General features: G+C 37.5%; 1 long non-coding RNA gene across 2 annotated transcripts in view; it reads left to right on the top strand.

The window, feature by feature from the left end:
- Positions 1 to 18,475, top strand: part of LOC136340010 (uncharacterized) — a 41,831-nt gene extending 23,356 nt beyond the window's left edge. For both annotated transcript variants that reach the window (XR_010732237.1, XR_010732238.1), the window contains exon 3: positions 18,240 to 18,475. This is a non-coding gene — a long non-coding RNA (uncharacterized lncRNA). The remainder of the gene's footprint in view (positions 1 to 18,239) is intronic.
- Positions 18,476 to 20,809: the final 2,334 nt, after the last annotated feature.

Here is a 20,809-nt window from a genome sequence, read left to right as displayed (position 1 = left end):
AATCGATACTTGTTCACAAATTGAATATTTTTTTCATGTTTTTTGAACAGCGATGCTTAAGCGAAATTACCTAATATAAAAAATGACAAAACATCGATAGTTCCATTTCTTACTTTAAAACCAACGTAGATAATTTCCTTCAATTTCATCTACACGTGTATGCTGAAACCAATTCATTGACCATTTAAGCACAATTAAATTTGCATATGCAACAATGTAATTTGATAATAAAGAAAAATTTCGTTTATACGGTTTTATTAACAATAAAACTGCATTTTTTAATTATCCTAGACCGTTTTAAATTTTAATGTTTAATATACAGGATGTTATGAAATTGGTGAGCAATAATATAGCCGCGTATTTTACGTCGAAGAATACGAACAAAATGTGTAACAAACTGGATCGGAAATTGGTTTGTTATTTAAGACCAGAAACTATTAACTTAACGGGGAGGATAGTTAAAAACAGTTCAAAATGATATGAAATTAAACTTAAACTATATAAATATTTAATCTGCGCTTTCTTTCTTCTAGACTGGAAGGACCCTAAATTATCTGTAATTTATATTTTCTTTTGTGTTTTTAATATCCTTTTATTTTGCTCGATTATAAACGACAACTTTTCGGTTACTTGTCATTAAAAAAGTTGTTTTTTTCAAAATTAGAACCATGATAAAATGGAATCATTCACCTCAATAAATGGTCAGTTACTAGGGATTGACGGGGTGATTTGTCTGAATATTTTCTTTCTTTTCCAGCTTCTCAAGCTATTTTGTTCACCTTGTACATGTTTTTCAAGGGTCCTCTGTATCAAAGTATAGCACTCTGTACAAAATTTCCAAGGCTTCTCTGTATCATATTATAGTCTCAAATTTGTCCTCCAAATTTCATCTTCAGGGCTCTACTCAAAAACTTAAATTAAAGGGAATTATAAGAAGTTGAAGAACTTGAGATACTAATTTAATATCTAGAGAACAATGTCAATTAATAGATTTTACAAGAGTTAATATAATTCGAAGAACTTGGAGGCCATTTGTTACAGTCGAGGGTTTAATGGCTCTTCTTGGGATTCAACTATGGTTTAAGTGACGAGTTTTATAAGAAAATTATTGAATTTTGAACAAACTGCAATAAAAAAATAAGAATAAAATGTTTGACATTTGAGTATGGAAAATATAATGAGTTTTACTACATACCATCAAGGATGTACAGTTAGGTGCAGAACTGAGTCAACACTTAGAAAATTCGTATTAATGGTGGCATAAACAAAATATCTAACAAGTATTCAAAGGAAGGCTTTTATTTTCAAAAAGTACATTAACATTAACATTAAAACCATACAAAACATTTGCCGAAAATAAATGGGGTACATCAAATAATCCTAAATAACATTGGTTCAGTTTTGCTCCACTAATATTAACATTGAACACTTTGGTCGACATCGACACTAATATTTGGTCCAGAGACCTTTAGCTTTTTTAACAGCTAGTAGACGTCTTGGCGTGCTTTTTGTTAGTGTTTCACAGAAATCAGGTGGAATTTAATCGCATATCCTCCGTTAATATACATCATAATTCAAAATCTTTAAACAATGAAGCCGATTTCAAAGTTTCAAAGAAAATTAATTGAAAAATCACTGATTGATGGAAAATCCACACGGGAAATCGCATTTCAATTAAATATAAGTCAATCCATAGTACAAAGGGTAAAAAATAAGTGCAAAATTTCCTTAAAAATAAATAAAGGTGGCCAACCAAAAAAGATGTCTGCGCAAGATACTAGAAGAGTAATTAAATATTTGGGCAGTGGTGAAGCCTCTTCGGCCTCCAAAGCAGCCGTGTTGCTGCGAGGGGATACTGGGAAATCGGTGAGCAAATGGACAGTCCAACGAGCTTTACATCAGTCCAAATTTGTTGCTGTGGAGAAGAAGAAACCCCTACTTTCTAAGAAGAATATTGGGGCACGACTAGATTTTGTAAAAAGATATGAGGCATGGACCGAGAAGGGTTGGATGAAAGTTATTTGGTCTGATGAAACTAAAGTTAACAGATATGCAACAGATGGTCGACATTGGAGCTGGAAACGAGAGGGAGAATCCATGAAACTAAAAGATTTCATTCTGACGGTGAAACATGGGGGAGGAAATATTAAAGCTTGGGGCTGTATGTCGGGATATGGGGTTGGACCATTGAAGAAAATAGATGGGATAATGAACCAGCACATCTATAAAGCCATTTTAAACGATCACCTAATAGATACTGTTAATAATATGCCTTATCCCACTAGCAAAGTAATTTTCCAACAAGACAACGACCCCAAGCATACCGCAAAATCTGTGAAGAAATGGTTGGGTACCCAAAAATTTCAGGTTTTGCAGTGGCCGGCACAAAGTCCCGACCTAAATCCCATTGAGAATCTATGGGCTTACGTGAAATATCATCTGGTCAACGAGTACGATTCGCCACCATCTTCACTTAAAGTTTTATGGGAGAGAATAGAAGAAGTATGGGACCAAATTCCGCCTGATTTCTGTGAAACACTAACAAAAAGCACGCCAAGACGTCTACTAGCTGTTAAAAAAGCTAAAGGTCTCTGGACCAAATATTAGTGTCGATGTCGACCAAAGTGTTCAATGTTAATATTAGTGGAGCAAAACTGAACCAATGTTATTTAGGATTATTTGATGTACCCCATTTATTTTCGGCAAATGTTTTGTATGGTTTTAATGTTAATGTTAATGTACTTTTTGAAAATAAAAGCCTTCCTTTGAATACTTGTTAGATATTTTGTTTATGCCACCATTAATACGAATTTTCTAAGTGTTGACTCAGTTCTGCACCTAACTGTATATTAAAATTGAATGGGTAATATTTAATTTACGTATAAAGTGTTTTTATATTTTTTTGCAAGTAACTCGAATGTGATAGGAGGCATCAATTAATGGTTTTTTCTGATCTGAACAAGACATACGTATTTCAATTAAAGAACAATGGCGTACCATAATACAATATAAAGGTAAAAAGGGATTTCACGGCGAAAAAATCAAGCAATGCCATTTTTTACGCTCTTAGGGAAGTTATATCTCATAACAGATATGACCTTTGATGTCCAAATATTTTACCATAGTCAGAATTCTCTGTGTATGTACCTTAAGGGCGAAGAATTCTCAGGAACTTTTTGTCATAGTTGACGACACGATACCGTTAAAATGTTGCGCACAATTTTCGGACGGTCCTGTATAATTAGAGCTAGAGGTCTTATTTTAAGGAATTACCGCTTACTTTTCTAAACGAGCTAAAAAATCTATTAGCTCTACATCCTTTTTATCGAGATCTCATGGGGGAACATTCTAAATATGCACAATCCGTCAGCATAGAATTTTAAATTTACTCTACGAGTACGAAGCTTTCGGATAACTGACATTAGTGGATCCATCGCTACTTATTTCGTCTGAATCGCATTGCAATTTGTTATACTCTCTATGAGAAAGTACGCATAAAAGAACCTGCACCAGCTCCTTTTAGTAAAAAAAAAAACGATTTGAAAGGTATAAAGGCGTAAACCCAAACCCAACCATAAATCTTCTATCCGGCACGCAAGTGAACATGAAGCCAGTAGCGGCTGCATAAGAAGTAGGTTATATTTAAGTAGTAAATATATTATTTATAGAAAATACTCTCACAGTGTACTTATGCAAAATAAAACTGTATACACACGCAAATGTGATTATCTGACGGCGTACAAGAATCTCCAGAAAAGAAATGATCATAATTTATACGCTTCGGTGCAGCGGCAATCGCAAACTTTGTGTTTCTATGCGAATTTGTATGCAACACATGCAGTCGTAAAACTTATTTTAGATTTAATTAGCATTTTTTGGATCCGATCCTAACAACAAACTGCAAATGCATCAGATAAAATTGGATTCGATCACATCGCAATTAATGGTGTCCTTCTCCTTGGCCCGAACAAAACCCGACCGTTTGATGTCTACAGGGTGTCCCAGAAAAATAAAACAACATAGGCAAAACAACGCCGCCACTTCCTTAGATGAGACAATTATACCAATTTAATGCCTATTTTACCATTCAATCGTCTCCATGAAGAACCGAAGTTACATCAAGTATTGCCGCGCACCAATACACTTCGACTTCTGCAGAAAATGCTTCGTTTTATGCTCGTTTTTTCCCTTTAATTAGAGATGCAGATTGTAATCAACGTTTTGAATACCAAAGTCGTCGATGTTTAAACATGATGAGTGCATCAGGCAATAAAATTGGAAACTGTTCTATGTGCGTATATAGTTGCCTATTAGAAACTAATGAGGATGTACGTACGGTTGCCTTTTGTATGAAGTGCTCGATACAGCACCTCAGGTGTCAAACACCCCATCTTTTAACAATCTATAGATGATCTATAATCTGCATCGAGCTTAATAGGCGTAGTAAAAGGTGATCATTAAAAAAAAAGCTCAAATAAGCGTTGAAATATCAGAGGCATGGCTTGGATAAATTGATCTGTTATCTGTTGTCAGTCAGATGTTTGATGGTAAATAGCAAATAGCTTAATCAACGCCCTACGTTCACGGCTTACGATTTTCGTTTAAGCTAGATGAATAAAAACGGCGTTTTTCCATTACTGGCGACGCGTCAATTGGCTGAATTTCTTCTTCAAACAGTCATATAGCTACTTCATTTGTCACATGGCTCTGCATTGGCGTAGATGAGGATTTTCGAAAATTATCACGCGGCATCGTATTCCCATAAAGGAACTCGGTGGGAAGTCAGTGAGCACCCCCACTGGAGCCCTGATGTACATAGGGTTTTCTCTATTTCGTGGCAACACGCAAGGACCTCTCAAACTGGAAAATGTTTGAACCAAACAATTAAAAATCCAAACGTGTCGGATTTCGACAGTTATAAGCCGATAATTTGGTGCCGCCACTGGAATCTCCATAAATTATTAAATTAAATTAAAAGGTGATAAATTGCAATGTTACGACCAACAGGGATACCGGAGCAGAAAAATATCTGGTAATACCCAAATTCGTTCATTTCCTGGCAAATTCGATTATTGCCGAATAGGCGTCATCTTGCGAGCACAATGATTTCTACATGTGATAACACCACGAGATTAACCTTAAGCGTTAAATTTGGTTCGAGACAAAGTTTGATTACATAAATGGAATAACGTATTTGCGTGGGTTATCGTAATTACGCAACACCAATGGAGGTCGCTCTTCGATATTAGGGTTGGGCCACCATCCAAATACCCATTAAGACCCGCGATTGTTTGTCTACGACAAGCAACAAATTGCCAATGTTATGTTTAAGAAAGAAAATGATTAGGTGCAGTGAATGATGAAATATGATAATGATCTTAAAAACGGAAACATGTATTTTTGCCCTAATTAGCGCGTTTAATAATTTAAAATGCAAAAAGGAAACTATAAACTGGAATCTACACAGAATTATCATTATAAATTTGCATTTACACTATTTTTGCGTTAGCTATACATTGCCCCATAGTGAATAGGGGAACACCCAATACGATCTGCTAACGTTTCTATGAATGTACGTTTTCCGTGGATATTACCAATTTCAATAAAGCGTTTATTTAATTTGAATGTAAATGCGCTAAACGGTTTCAAATTAGCTATTCTTTGCGACTGTGAGTCTCAGGAAAGTGGCAACGTTGCGCTCGGCATTTGTTTCTTAAGGCCACAGACGGACATGTTTAAACTTTAATTGGACAGGCATTGTTTCCAAATTTAAGAAAAAAAGATATGTTAGGACACGAGTCAGTAATGAAATGTGTTGTAACCCGCAAGAAAGTGCAAAAATTATACCATATGTGAGTATACAGGAGGATGGTGGAGGCATGGGTAACCTTTATTGCGCGTTTTTCTTCAACAGTCAAAATCTACTGGCGACGCAGCCTGAAAGGTAATTTTTATGAAAACTTCAAAACCGACCAATAGCGTGTCTTCATCTCAACCTTTCCACGGATACTATCTCCGTGAGAAAGCTGTCAGGATTTTGACGTATTGACAGAATGAAAATTGTGTATCCTATGACGACGACAGTGCTTCAAGATGTTCAAGGCAGCGGCCATAAAATCTTCATCTCCCGAAGTTGAAGATTGCATGAATCGACTATGCTTAAGGACAGTGGCGTTTCACTTAAAACGATAACAAATTTGCTCATTAATTTTCCTTTGCGGAAATCGTCCATCGCACCGAGAAGACAAAGTGAACCACATTCCGCCTCTGAAAGTTATACAACATCAAGCTTATTTTTCATCGCTAATTTATATTTAGGTATTAAATATTCCCATTGTAAAGATAAATTACCGTGTTTGAGGTGCTAAAAATATCTGGCTGATCTAAACAGGTCAGTGCATCCCGATTTGTGTTTGTTTGAAATGCAGTTTAAATCTGTTAAGTGGTTGAGTTGACGTCAGCCCCTGTAGTCTGCCCGTCTCAATGTCAAATGTGTTATTACATCTCGAGAAAAAAAAACGAGAAACTTTGTTCCTTTGAGATTTAACGACTCAATTCTGAAATGATCGCTGTTGATGGTTACGGCAATTTGAAGTGAACAATTCAGTCCCAACGTCTTGATGTTCCTGCGACATCCTCAGGCGACGCTGTACAATTTTCCATCCGGAAACTTTTTCCCGTCTTCGGAAGTTTGTCGGAAAATTTGAAGATTTTTTAGATGCATTTTTTCACAAAAATCAATTGACTCGTGATATCTCGTATTGTGGTTATTCAATTACTGAATGAAGTCGAAATTCATAACGTGTTCTTCCCAGGGCGGCTTCCGGAAATATTTTCAATTAAGTCATCGGAGAAATTTAGTAATTTGCCGATAATAAAAGCAATAACCACATTTCAAACTAAGATCGTATCCACACTGTCACATAAATTGGGCACCCCATCGGGGATCGCGTCGTGATTAAGTTCCGCACGTTTGTGTTGGGAAGGACATCAGCCGAAGGGCGCCCCACATCCGCTGGGCCACCCTTTAATCCTTAATCACCCCTTTGCCTACACAGGGCCTTTGTGACCTAGTAACAGGAAATCAAAAGCCACCACGTCATATTTCGGAACGTTTGATTTCGCTGTTGCTCCTCGTCCAACGTTGATTAAGGGTAGATGATGATTAAGGGATTCCGTCCTCTTTGTGTTCGATTTCCGCCGGGGTTTCCTTGTCGTGTGATTTTTTTATTATTATCGCGCGGTTTATTAACATATTTCTGATTCAAGGCCTAATCAAAGGACGCTTCATGAAAATTTGCAAACAAAGGGAAAAGTAACTGAGCACGTCATCCGTCACGCCGCACTCGACAGCCACACAATGAAGGGCTAAATATCTCGGGAATGGCCAAAGTATTAGGTATGGTCTCTGCTATGGTATGGTATATGCGCCTGGACGTGTTTAAAATTCGAGATCATTAATCAACTCTCCAATAAGGGATCAACTTTTGCCAACGTACGTTTACGAATTTTCAAAATCGTTTATCTTTCTCTTGCCTTTGACAGATGGGAATTGGGAATTAACTGATGTTGCGTGAGACTCACTCAGATCAAGCGATAATTCAAAATTTGAATAAAACACCTCAAGGGATAAAGAAGACCTGATGGGCCTTGGCTTAGACCCAGCAAAGGTAATTTCCCTTTAACTCGGCAGGAACGATAGCGGCGAATTTGCATATTTCCATGGGGTTCGGAGTTCATTCATTATGCCAATCTGCCGGGCATAATTTTAAATGTTTAATTTTCCCTTCCGCCTAAAATTTCATAAAATCAACGGAAGTTTCTCTAATTCCAGAGATATTCGATGTTTTGGGGCGTTTTTTTTTCTTTTTGATCAAAGGACGTGCATGTTCCATAAACTCTCCTGAAATCTGCGATTGTTAGCTCCCCTCGGTTTTTTCCACCCTTTAGCACTTTTTACACTGATTTGACAGGGCAGGAAGAAAACGTCTCGACGTTCACAACGAAACTTTTGAAGAGTTCCTGCATTATTTGCGTTGCGGCGTATTTCCCTGCAGGGCTTTTTTTAATAAATGCCAATTATCCATAATTTTGGCCCTCCAGAACAGGTTCGTTCGACCCTTCGTAATTTTTTTCCCTCCCCACTACTTTCTAATTAATTTTTTACGTTCTTTTCTTCTCGGCATAATTGGATCCTTGAAACCTCAAGAAAGAACTTGAGAATCTTGTAAAACGTAACTTATACATGTGATAGGTGTTTTGAGTTTAGCTGTGCTCTTTTTTCTATTACTGTTGTTTGTCCGTTGTTCGCTTTTAAATTTCTTTAAGTCTCGTGTTCAAAACCAAGATATACATATATACACCGAGATATATACAGTCACTCAAAAAAGTATTCATACAGCCGGGAAAAAATTCTGTAAACCGTAACTTTTGACTGATTTTGTTCAAATTTTGTATAATGAAAATTCAAACCGAAACTCAAATTGCGTAATTGAGCAACTTTTGAAAATTTAACTTTTAGAGTGCTTTCCAGCGTTTAAAAAAAACTCCGTTTTGAAAACTTCTTGCGCGGTGGTAAATTTTTCAATGTGGTTTTAACATTCTTGTAGAGGGGATTTTTCTTCATATATCCTGAAAATTTGATCAAAATCGAACAACAAATAAAGGAGTTGCAGCTTTTTAAATTCGTCAAAAATGTCAAAGTTTCGTCATTTTGCGCGAAAATGCTCACTCTTTAGCGTTTTTGAAAGGCTGCAACTCCCTTATTTGTTGTTCGATTTTGATCAAATTTTCAGGATATATGAAGAAAAATCATCTTTAGAAGAATGTTAAAACCACATTGAAAAATTTACCACCGCGCAAGATGTTTTCAAAACGAAGTTTTTTTTAAACGCTGGAAAGCACTCTAAAAGTTAAATTTTCAAAAGTTGCTCAATTACGCAATTTGAGTTTCGGTTTGAATTTTCATTATACAAAATTTGAACAAAATCAGTCAAAAGTTACGGTTTACAGAATTTTTTTCCGGCTGGATGAATACTTTTTTGAGTGACTGTATATACACACCGAATATAGGTGCCTATCATAAAGGGCGGTTTTTAAAACACACACATGACAAACAGCTGTTCCATGTCTCCGGCACCTTTCCCCACAATTCTTGCAATAAATTCCTTAATTGGGGTGCTCGGTCGACTGTTACTTCCGTCGCCAAATTTAGGTAGAATTTAACCACTCAACCACATGCAATTTTTTAGAACTAAAGCTTTGACATGACGAAGTAGAACGATCCTCTTTCCGTATGTTCGTCAACAAAAAATTTGGTATCGGCGAACCCCAAATCAGCACTCCGTTCTTAATCGTTTCTACAGGGTGTTTGCTTACTCCAGGCACACGCGCCACCGATGACAAATTGACATTAAACGTCGACCGCCGTAGGTGTGCCCTACATAACTGTTTACTAGAAATTCCTCAATGTTTATTGTAGTAAAAAGTCAGTAGCGCCGCGCCATTTCGTTATACCCTTACTTAAAAAACACAGGGAAGTTTCGTGAAGTACAACTCTCCCCCTTTTATTACCACATGAATTACCGAATTTTGTGGTATCTCGAGTGTAGTCATTGTACACAGGCAATTGTACTATGTAGTCGATTGGAGCAAGCTCTCTCTTCGACATTCCACGCCAATGACTGAGAACTTGAACGGAAATACCAGGAAACAAGGAACAGCTGATCCATTCATTTTAAAAAGAGGGTCCCCCAGCACCCTACGTCATCACCAAGCTATTCATAATCAGCAGTACCGATAATGGTCTCGAACAGCTGATTCCTTTAATGGGCCTTGCTTCCATCCTACACGTCGAATATTCAGTTAAAGTAGTCGAGTACCAAATGGTATGTCTTATGACGATCTTAATTCTGAATAAGGGTAAGCTGTGATGAATGGGTCGCCCGTTAAACAACTTTCAAATGAAATCGTAAACTCGCAGTATATAGGGTGTCCCAGAATATTTGGGCAATCATTCGGAGTCATAGAGAAGCTCTTATGAAAGTACACCCTATATATATGTAGTGTGTAAACGCCAGCATTAAAAATATTTCAGTAATAAAATTTCAATTACTTAAAAAAAGATCAATTGATAATGCTTGTAGGTACTTTCATTAGAAGCCATTTGCTAGATATTTATAGATCCGACTAGTTCGGTCTTGATTAATGTCTGTTGACTGTTATTTGTTCCCTGATAAATTCAATAATTATACATTGTATAAATGCCAAAAAGTAACCGACTGATGTGAATTATTGCACATCGACCCGGGCTGGGTACTTCCTTGATTCAATTTGATTCCCAGGTGTCTTTGGATTGAGGCGCGAAGCAGCTGCTTAAAGAATAATAATCAGAAGGGTTTGTTCTTGGCTGCCGGAAATTGTATTATTTCTGCATGTTCCGTTAAGAAAGTAAGGAATAATTATTACAAAGAATTAACCACATATGTCTGTGCCCCCGACAGTGAGGTGCGTCTCAGTCTTTGCACCCATTTGTGCCGGTATCCGACGATCCAGAATTAAGCTTTTTTTCTACTGAAAGTCGTATAAGCAGACTCTTTCAATTACACACAGAAAGCACTGATAACCGTAAATACCTACACGAGATCTTTCGGAGTCTTCCGGGTGTGATTCGTCATTTTGTCAAGGAAACTTTATGGATTCACAAATGCACCGTTATCGAGGCTCGGGGGGTCATAAGAAAAATTGTCTTTGTTATCCCCAGTTAATTCATAATATCCAGTTTTCAAGTGTAATTAAGTTCGAGTCGCAATAAAATTACACCGGAAGACTTTATGTCTACGCCTATCAGAAAATACCGGATTTCACCGGAAATTGAAGCCAAGTAAACCCTTTCGATCAAAACATCGAGTCACTTGTATGTAGATTCGCTTCGCCAATACATTAGTGAAATTAGCTCGACCAGACTTTACCGGCTTACTATAAAACAAACACTTTTTTTTAACCGAAGAGCTTTATTGCGAAGCCTCAAACCAATCAATATGGGGCACCACACGTGCAACGCAACTAAACCAGAGCGATTCGAATTGCTAATGCATGCGGTATAGCTCAGCACTCAGCGCTTAGTGGAAATGGCATTTTCCATTCAATGAATGAAAATTGTTACATATTCATGGATTTTTGCCAGAACAAGCTGGTAAGTGGTTGATACTGTAGTTCATCAATAGTTTGATGCAAATTAAAAAAAAACTAGTTTGTATTTCCGTCTATACAGGGTGGAGCATATCATAGGCGGAATTATTCGGGGGGCGATAGTACTCGGCAACGTAATTAAAAAATTCTTATAGATCCATCGTCAAAGACGCGTCATTGTCGATATGCAAGGGGCAACATTTCACGTTGCTGCTCTCTGGAATATCTCCGTGACAACACGTTACACCCTGTATCCAAACAGAAAATGTTATTATAATAAAGATCTAAAGGGCTCTCACGTGTTGCTGTCAATAAGCAAAAAAACTCATATTGCTGATATTTCGATACTACCGGCAACAGCGCTTCGGTTAAGCACCTTTGAGAGTGTCAGCGCTGTGTTGGTTCCATTGGTTGGTCCTACTGATTTAAGCCTACAGATACTAAGCAGTGTTGGCCAAAAGAGAGTTTTATTCTCTCAGAAGTGGGGATGTGTAGATACGAAATCCTGAGGCTTGTCCATGAACGAAAGTCGTTCCATTTTCATGGATTTTCGTCGCGATGAGCTGGCATGTCCTTGCCGTATAAGTAAAAAATTAAGGGTTTATACACAGCATCAGATAATTGAATTGTGAGGTTCGGAGATGCTCCTCATCCTCCTAAGCTACAAAAGGACTAGACGGAATCCAGAGCTCGAATGCGGTTATGTCATGAAAATTCCGGTTAAATTGAGAACAATAGTTGAGTTGAACAATATCAGTGTCACGTGCACACAGATCCAAATACAATTGGTCTAATTTGCGAGCCATGTTTTCCTAAATGTGAAACTTCTCCTCTAGAAGGCATGCAGACGGTATTGTTATAGCAAAATAGGGATATTCGAGCGGAAATTTCGTATACACCGCTATCGTAAGTCGATTTTGCCTATCTGTATTAGGGTTGGCATTAATTGAATTAAGGAAGCATTTTCCCCCTTGTTCCTTAAGGGAAACGAGCTAACCAAACGTTAATCCGAACTCGTTTCGCAATAAAAAATTCAAACTCTTCAAAATTCAATTTACCCTTATAGACGTCGAACTAAATAAATACTGATTTCTCGGGGCCTCGGATCCCTTCCAATAACGGAGGCCTCATATAAGAAGAATTTCGGATCCCACGCCTCGGCCTCAATTCGTAAACAAGGCTTTAGATAAAAAAAAAAGCAAATTTAGGCAGTCGTGAAACTTCAAAGGATATCCCGAGGATCGATGAGGCTCGGCGGTGAATTCCCCAATTTTTACTTTTATTGCTCGTAGAGCGAAGCGGCGATATCGACGCCAGCATCAGAATCGATCGATTTTTCTCATCCACATGCAAAGGGAATAAATTACTATTTTTGGCGGTATAATATCCTGGGAGATTTACGGGGGTCGTCTACTATGGAAGTTGCAGATCTAGGCCCCAGGAAATGGAGTCACATTTGAAATATGGCCAAAGAGTTCCTGTGTCCGTTCCGGAGCTCCCGTGGAGTCGCCAAGGAAGTCGCTCCGTTTATGAGTTTTCTAAATCATCTGGTTTATTATCCGTGAATATAGCCAGTTAGAGTTGTGTCGCTGTTTGAGAATTATGGCCGATCACTCATATTCGGTAGATTGGAGTTTTAAAGGGACACGATACATCAAAGGTTACAGGGAACTAAACCGAAAGTTCTTAAGAAGTTAGTAATCAGGTAACTTACCCAGATATTCAGTTCTTTAAACATGCATTTATTGGCATAACTAAACCCTTTAATAAGCAAAAAACGTTGGGATTAACCATATTTTCATAATAACGGCAACGGCGCACTGATCCAGTTCCATTGGGAAGGCGGGTACTTTGTTGTAGTTTGCCCGTAGCTTTAGTCCTGGAGGTATTGAGCAGTGCTGCCAAGAGAGCTAATTATCCGGGGAGAACAGGGATTTTTTTTTTAGAATCAGATGTTGCAATAAGTGTGTGATATTGCTTTCAGGTTGATGAAAAAACGGGGATTTCGCGTGGGATGTGGGACTTACTTATAGCTTCCATTGCTCTTTTTCCCAAGATTTTAGAGCGATAGACTTCCTTATTTACACAGCTATTAACAGCCTCATTTATACAATACAAACAGCTATAATTTACAGATTATTATTTGAAAACATCGACTTTGATGTGTTTTTAGCTTGGCATATACCAGAAGTGGCAATGCATATAGAAACTCCTTGTGAACAGAGGGATTTTTTGATAAGTTAATGCAACACATACTGGAGTTCGATTCTATAAGAAATGTATTAGTAAATTACATTCTTAGTGCCTACTTGCCTATTTTTGCTGCATTAATAATTAATTATCGGTAATAACTCAGCTTGTGTCTTTTGAAAGATGGTTTATATATATATATATATATATTTTTTTTTTTTATGAAAAAGACTAGAATTAATCTTTGGAAGTTTCAAAACCAGTGACGAACATTTGACTAGGTAGCTCGTGGTGCAATTACTGGGTACTACGCCCGATGCTCAGGCAGGACAATGGCCAGTCAGCGGTCGAAAACATTTTTTTCAAAATGCTAAAGTAAATTCGACTTTTAGATTTGGCCAAAAACAAATAGAAAGCAAAAGGAGCTGCTATGACTAAAGCAGCAAAATTCCTAAAGAATACAGATAATTGTCATTGCCCTTATTATATTACCTCTGGACATATTTTGAACTACTACTTTCGAAATTTTCAAAAATGTCGATTTCTGTCTCTTAGTAATTGGAAATCAGTTCGGATACGTTTTTCAATTTTCCTCCAATCACATGCTCTTTTTACATTCGAATTTTTTTATTTCTATCAAATCAACCGACAAAACTGAGGGGGGTTCGTGATGAAAATTTGAAACCCAATATTCTTTTCGCCAAATTTACAAGTGAGGCAATGGAGTAAATTGGAGAAGATTTACAGTCCTGAGGGCGTTTCCTCGTTAAGCACACATGCTTTTTTATTACCAACGGAGGGATACGTAATTCGATAAAGCTAAAATAAAATGAGAGAGCATATGGGAGAGCCAGTGGATGATGGTATTTGTTCTGATATCTTTCCGGAAATTGCTATTTTCCTCTTGTACGGTACGACCTGTTGTCGTTTAACTTAACGTTACATAACGCTCGACTCGAACGAAATAAAAAATTGATGGAATTATTGAGGAAGGAATAATCTTTTAGTACGAGCAGCGTCACGTCTCGGCGGTACCCAGCCGCTTTGCAACAGCCGGGCCCAAGAACCGGTACCACTATCTTAAATGCGATTTCATGGTTCGATTGTAGATATCAGCCCGAACAGACAGTGACTTTTTTCTTGGTTGTGAGCACTGTTATATTCTTGTTTTTTTAGCTTTGTTGTTCTAGGCCGTGTTGTTGTCCATCAGAAAATAATCTTAGTAAAAGAAGAGAAAAACAACATTTGTATGTCTTTAGATTACCTCTAGAATTGTAACGGAGAAGATAATCTTGAAACCAAATTCTCCACTTCCATTATTTATGTTGTGATAATGATGCAACTGGGGTCTCAAACGGTGCCCCTCGCACAGGGGAGGAATTTTAAAAGAGCGCCTCTGCAGCCCTATCGCGTTGAGTGGGTTTTATTATTACATTTCGGAGGAAAAGGATGAATAACATATGTAGATATGATTGCAATATTGTCTATTTTGTGTTCGAAATCGACCGTTCATATCTCAGAACTAAAAAAGTGAAAGTTGAAATTGTGGCAAAATTTCACAGTTTAGCGTTCGTCGAAATGCCAGTTTGTAAGCCGGAAAATGAGGAGTTTTTGGAAGCTTTTTAAAAATTGTATCTTTAAAAAAGATCTTGTGATTCTATCTGAAGGATACCGGACTGATGAGTTGTTGCCAATTTTGCGAGTCCGACGTTTGTCCTTAATACGCCCCTGCATGTTTTATTGTACATTTCGAAAACTTCCCTTTCTCAAAGCAATAACGTAAGCGATGTGTGACACTTGCTATTAAAATGATATACATGTAATTACGAAATATACAGGGGTCCAAAGGAAAAGTGTTCACTCTGAATATCTTTTCTGTTATTTGAAAAAAAAAACTAAAACACGTTAATTTTGATAGGGAGGGGGACATCATTTGATGAAAAAGTTGTTTTCGAAATGTCATCTCTCTACCCTTGGAGATCACCCCCTTGGAATTTTCAAATTGCAAGAGGGGTTGTATTACACTCCGTTTGAAAAGTAATTTTATTCCCTACATGATCAAGTTTTCATTTTTTATTTTTGTTCGTGGCTTTTGTAGAATATGTTGCAATAAGGGTTCTTTTGTAAGCGGAGAAATGTTCACTTTTCTTCCGTTGAAGATAGGGGCATGCAAAGAATGGGGACTATATTAATGCATATAAATAATTCCAAACCGTTTAATTATGTTGGAAATGTGTTAGGTAGTTAAACACATCTAGTGATACGTTACTGATTATTTGAGGACACGTTTCAATTAGTTTTTCTATAACTTGAAAGGTTTTCACATTTTTGAGGTAACACCCAGGAACGCACTTAAAATACATTACCTTGATTCTTTGTGCTCTAGAATATGTGTATTCAGGGTGAGTCGGAAAGATTATGCCAAATTTCATGAGCATATTGTGCATGAAAAATAACATTAAAAAAACCTCAAATGCTATCCGATTTTAATTTATTTACAAGTTCTAGAGAATAATTTTTTTAAACTAGCGTTCTATTTACGATAAAATTTGCTTTATTATTTCACGATCCTGATACTGATTTAACATTTATCTTCGAGTTCAATTAATGTGTTACAAAATGCCATATATATTCAAATTTTTTATATGCAAATTCTGCGCGACAGGTTGAGCAATATATAGATGAAAGGTTCCCTAGACGTTGAATTACTCGCGGTGGTCCTATTAGTTGGCCTCCAAGATCTCCAGACCTCACACCATTAGACTATTGCTTTACGGGGCTGATTTAACAGTTAGATGTACAGAATAAAAGTGGACATTGGAGATGCACTAAAAGAAGACGTGAAACTCTCAGGAGCGCCACGAGTGCTCTTCGTAAATAAAGTAGAAATTGTTTAGAAATAAATTTTTGAACATTTAGTAACACAATACTATGATAATCAAAATGTTAGTTTATGAAATTTATGAATATTTTGATAACTTGTAAACAAGTGAAAATCGAATAACAACATTTAAGTTTCTTTACACTCATTTTTCACGTACAGTGCGCTCCTGAAGTTTGGCACGGTCCGCCCAACTCACCATGTATCATTTAAATCGTTGGCAAATACCGTGATTTTTTTCGATGGAAATCGAATGATGGAAAGCATCCACGAGAGATTGCAAAAAGTCAGTTTTCCACTACATGTCCCCGCAGTTTATATGAATGACATATAAGCAAAAAGCGTGAATCCCCACATGATAAAATATCAAAGCAAATCCCTAAGGGAGTCCTAAAAAAACTGATGTTTTTATCACCGCGTGTTTTGGGACTGAGTCAGGAAAAGCAATTTCCCTTCTCGATTCTTTTGGCGCTGTTTTGCCTGTGTTTAGGTTCAGATAGAGCAAATCCAATTTTTGTTTCAATCGCCTAAATCAGGCCGATCGGGGTAGAGTTATTTCCCACATTACGTCAATTTTCGTAATATTTCCACGTCCCCGTAGACAGTGCGAAAGTATTTTTCATTTACCAACTCGAAGGGAAAGCAATTTATTCGCAGCTTTTTTAAAGGTGGAAAGGCGAAGATTGATCTATCCTCCTTGAACGACTTCTTTAAGGGGGATAATAGACTCGAAGCCTTGTCGACTCTTTTCACGGATTCATGATCCGTTATCTATTCCCCATCCCAACGGAGAATAAAGTTTTGCCCTAATATTTTCCCCGTCGAAAATAAATTACCTACTCGGCGAGATCCATTCTTTAATCTGCGCGACACCCGAAATTGATACAAAGAGTCCGATCTCAATTTTTCCTCCACTTTCCAGGCCCGAACTGGGAGTTTTAAGAGATAACAAATTGAAAGTGTTAAGAAATGAAATAAAGTCGGGACCCTTTGATGGGCCGGGAAGATAAGCATGCCAAACCTTCGGAAAAAGGGAAAGCTTTGCTCCAGAAAAGAAAATTCACTTACATCATCACTATATAAAAGAGCGGATTGCTACGTACGGGATGATAGGGGCGGGGGAGTCGCAGATGTTCTTTTTGGGGCCCGCGGTGTCCTTCGTTGGAAACTCGCCAAATTGAAACTGGGGTCCGACAAAGGCGACTCCGAATCGGACTTTTAAAGTACTTTTAATGTGTGCCAACATTGTTAGTTCAGTAGAATTGCAAACCGTGGAATTGCGACATAAATCAGGCACATGTGCGGGCTTTAGCTAGTACCTATTCGCTGAGTTTTTATTAAAAAAAAAAAAAAATGAAAAAAACTTATCTACAGAGTGTCCTTTTCTGGTGTTCTAGCGTGCGGATCTGGATTTAAAAAAAATAGAAGATCATTTAAATAGTCCGAATTGCTCTGCCCCAATTTGACGGACCTCACGGTTGAGCTACAGAGACGGAGACCATGTGTATGCAGATAAGGAAACTCGCGCTTGTGAAGATTTGAATATTTGGAAGAGTCTTCAAAAGTGAACGCCCTTTCCTTTGAGTGTGTGTCTAATAGGCCCTTCGTGCCTCCAGTCGTGATCAAAATAAAGACCTGATTGACAAAGCGGCGTTGTTGGCCAACTTTTAAGACACACATCGTCAACTGCGTAGCCGAACGACGTTTCCCCCCATTGTTGTCATCCGCAGCGCTTAAACCTATTAAGAAACGTGATATACATTTGGGGGATAAAGCGTATTCATCTAAAAGGCCCATAAAAGCGTAATAGATCGGCCCTTGTGACTGACACGAACACAGCACATAAATTAAAATATCTGTTTGCTCCTCGTCCCGGTTTCGGCTCACAAAGAGAGGGTTCCTCGTTCGACCATCATCCGGAAAAACGTCGCTGACAAACAATTTTTCTTTATAAAATCGCGGTTTGTTTTGTTTGCAGAAAGGAATGGAAAATAATTGGGGAGGAAGAAAAATTCAACCCTAAGGCATCAAATCATGATTTGGAACAGTGAGTTTATCTGGAAGTGCCAGAAAGAGCGTCAACTGTTGATATTCCGTCAAGACTCTATATAACGAATGAAACAGTTTAAAAATATTGTATATAGCAAATTAGAATTGTTTTTGATGTACTCAGATAATGTGTGATTTTAGTTCACCCTGTAGCTGTAATGATTTTATTCTCCAAGTGGCTGGAACCGCTCCAAATGACTTTTTTAGTCCCGACGATTTTTAATCCAAAAACCAAAAAACTATTCAGATACAAACTTTCCATTACCAGCATTTGGATGTAAATTCGTATCTGCAACAGTTTTCCACGTGTTTTTATTGAGACGTGAATTTCTCGCGCTCTGTGTAACAGTAATCATCGCTATTTTTTACTGTTAAAAGTCTCATTTGCCACCACTGTTCCAATACGACCATATCCCTTCCAGCGCCTCCCACCCCGCACCATTTAACCGTCCTCGTTTATTTTACGAACTTAGATAGAGACAGAAGCTGCGACTTTGTACTTGTTATTCTCGGTATTAAAGTAGGTTCTAGATGAAGTTGGCGTGTTTAAGCTGAAGAAGGTGCACCTGAAAAGAACGGTTATATGCTACCCATTACACAATATTAGCATTGAGCCATAGGACGGTATGAGTAGTGGTGGAAAATGATAATCTAAATAGAAAAAATTGCAGATTTTTCTCAAACCACAATCAATCCAAATTTCAAAATTTATTAGTTTTTCCTGTACTCTTCCTAGTATAGTACTCTCGATAAAGACTCATTACACCCCTGTTTTTTTTTTTATTGAAATCAATTTTTTTTTGTGTCTGTGTCAAAATGCCTACACAATGGCTGAATTGCGTGAAATATTTGCCTGCAAAGCTCAAAAACCAGCTCAAAAGCCCCCATATTGATGTGTTACATTTTGTAATTACATATTCAAATTTTCCTCTTTGTATGACGATAACAGTACCGGAAAATTGCACGTCGTTGTACGCGAACTGGGCTTAAAGTAAATTGCGTATTAACATAAATGACATGTGAATGGCTCGGAAGGGAAACATGCCCTCGTGTCTGCATGGGGAAATTGGCTGGCACCGCCGAGCTGCAGTTTTCTCTTTTCACACCAGCAACAAGAACAAAAAAGACCCTTTTCGACCGCAGATTGCCCTTACCGAGGTTTCTCACCCGTCAAAAACCCAAAATTTTAATAGGCCCATATTTTTTCACGGTTCGGAGACGCGCAATAGGTTTTCTTATTCATACATGGTGTAATGACAGATTTTATAAGCCATAAATCCCTCTCTGTCGCCTTTTATAGCCCCGAAACATTTTAGAGGCTTCCTTTCGGATCGAGAAGACCAGATCCTATAAGTGGATGACATTTACATGAACATCAACAAGCAAAAAATCACAAGTGTGAATCTGATACGGTTGTTAAGTAATACGGTTGTAAAAAGTGTCTTTGTATAAATCGTGCCTGTACGTAAATCACAATTCTCGGTCCTGTGAGCAAAATAATTTTACTGGGAAAAACCTTTTTTATCTGCTGCTTTACTGACCAAAAAAACTCGAAATAGATGATTTAGAAGGATGTCCTAGGGGAAGGGGTAATATTAAATTGTTTTTTGAGCCGCGGCAACGGGTATTATCTCGGGATTTACAGTTGATGGGATGTCTAGATTGGATAATTCGTGAGGGGAATACAAATAGGTATGTCCCAAACGTTTATAATTAGTCCATTACAAAAAAATCTTAAATCATTTCAGAAGGTTAACCACTACCGTATTAGTTTTCTCTTAATTTAGTCTATATCTAAACACTTTGGCAACCCCACACTTTCTATTATGAGTCGTATTTCAATTAAAAAAAAAAAGCAAAAGTTCTTGAAATTGTTTCGGAATAGCCCACGAATTTGCTCCATGCTCATCAAGTGATTTTACCTTGTACAGAGTGGCTCAAAATTAATGCTTTTACTAATAATCTGGAACATCATGATGGTTGAAACCTGCGCAATTTGACAAACAATTTGGTAGTGCAGTTGTGAACATTCATTCGAGCGTCTCTAAGAACTCTGACTCAGATATTAAAAAGAAATAGCTATTTCAGTGAAATTTTAATTATATTATTTAGACTATGTGGCCAAATTATAGCAAGAGCATCGGAAGGGTTCAATGAGACGTACTCTAATTTACACCAAATTGGGGAAAGGAAGTTTATACGACTACAACACAACTTCATTAATTATGGCCCGAAACTAACGACGAAACCTAATTTACCGAGACCTGTAACTTCTGATGAAGAAGTATGCAGTGAGGAGAAGTGGTAAAGAACATTTAAGAGTAATACGGAGCAACAAAATCGAAAAATGCTTAACTCCCCACGTTTTGACATGCTGGTTATAGAATTAACTTTTTTAAAACCACATTTATTCTCTCGGATAAATACGGCATTTTAAGATTTGTCCATTTTCGTATAAAAATTCAGCAACCCCCTCGCACATGTAATTATTTATTTTGA

This window comes from Euwallacea fornicatus, chromosome 7 (assembly GCF_040115645.1).
Source record: "Euwallacea fornicatus isolate EFF26 chromosome 7, ASM4011564v1, whole genome shotgun sequence".
Taxonomy (NCBI): domain Eukaryota; kingdom Metazoa; phylum Arthropoda; class Insecta; order Coleoptera; family Curculionidae; genus Euwallacea; species Euwallacea fornicatus.
Note: the sequence above shows the minus strand (reverse complement) of the source record. Positions and strands in the feature narration are given on the sequence as shown.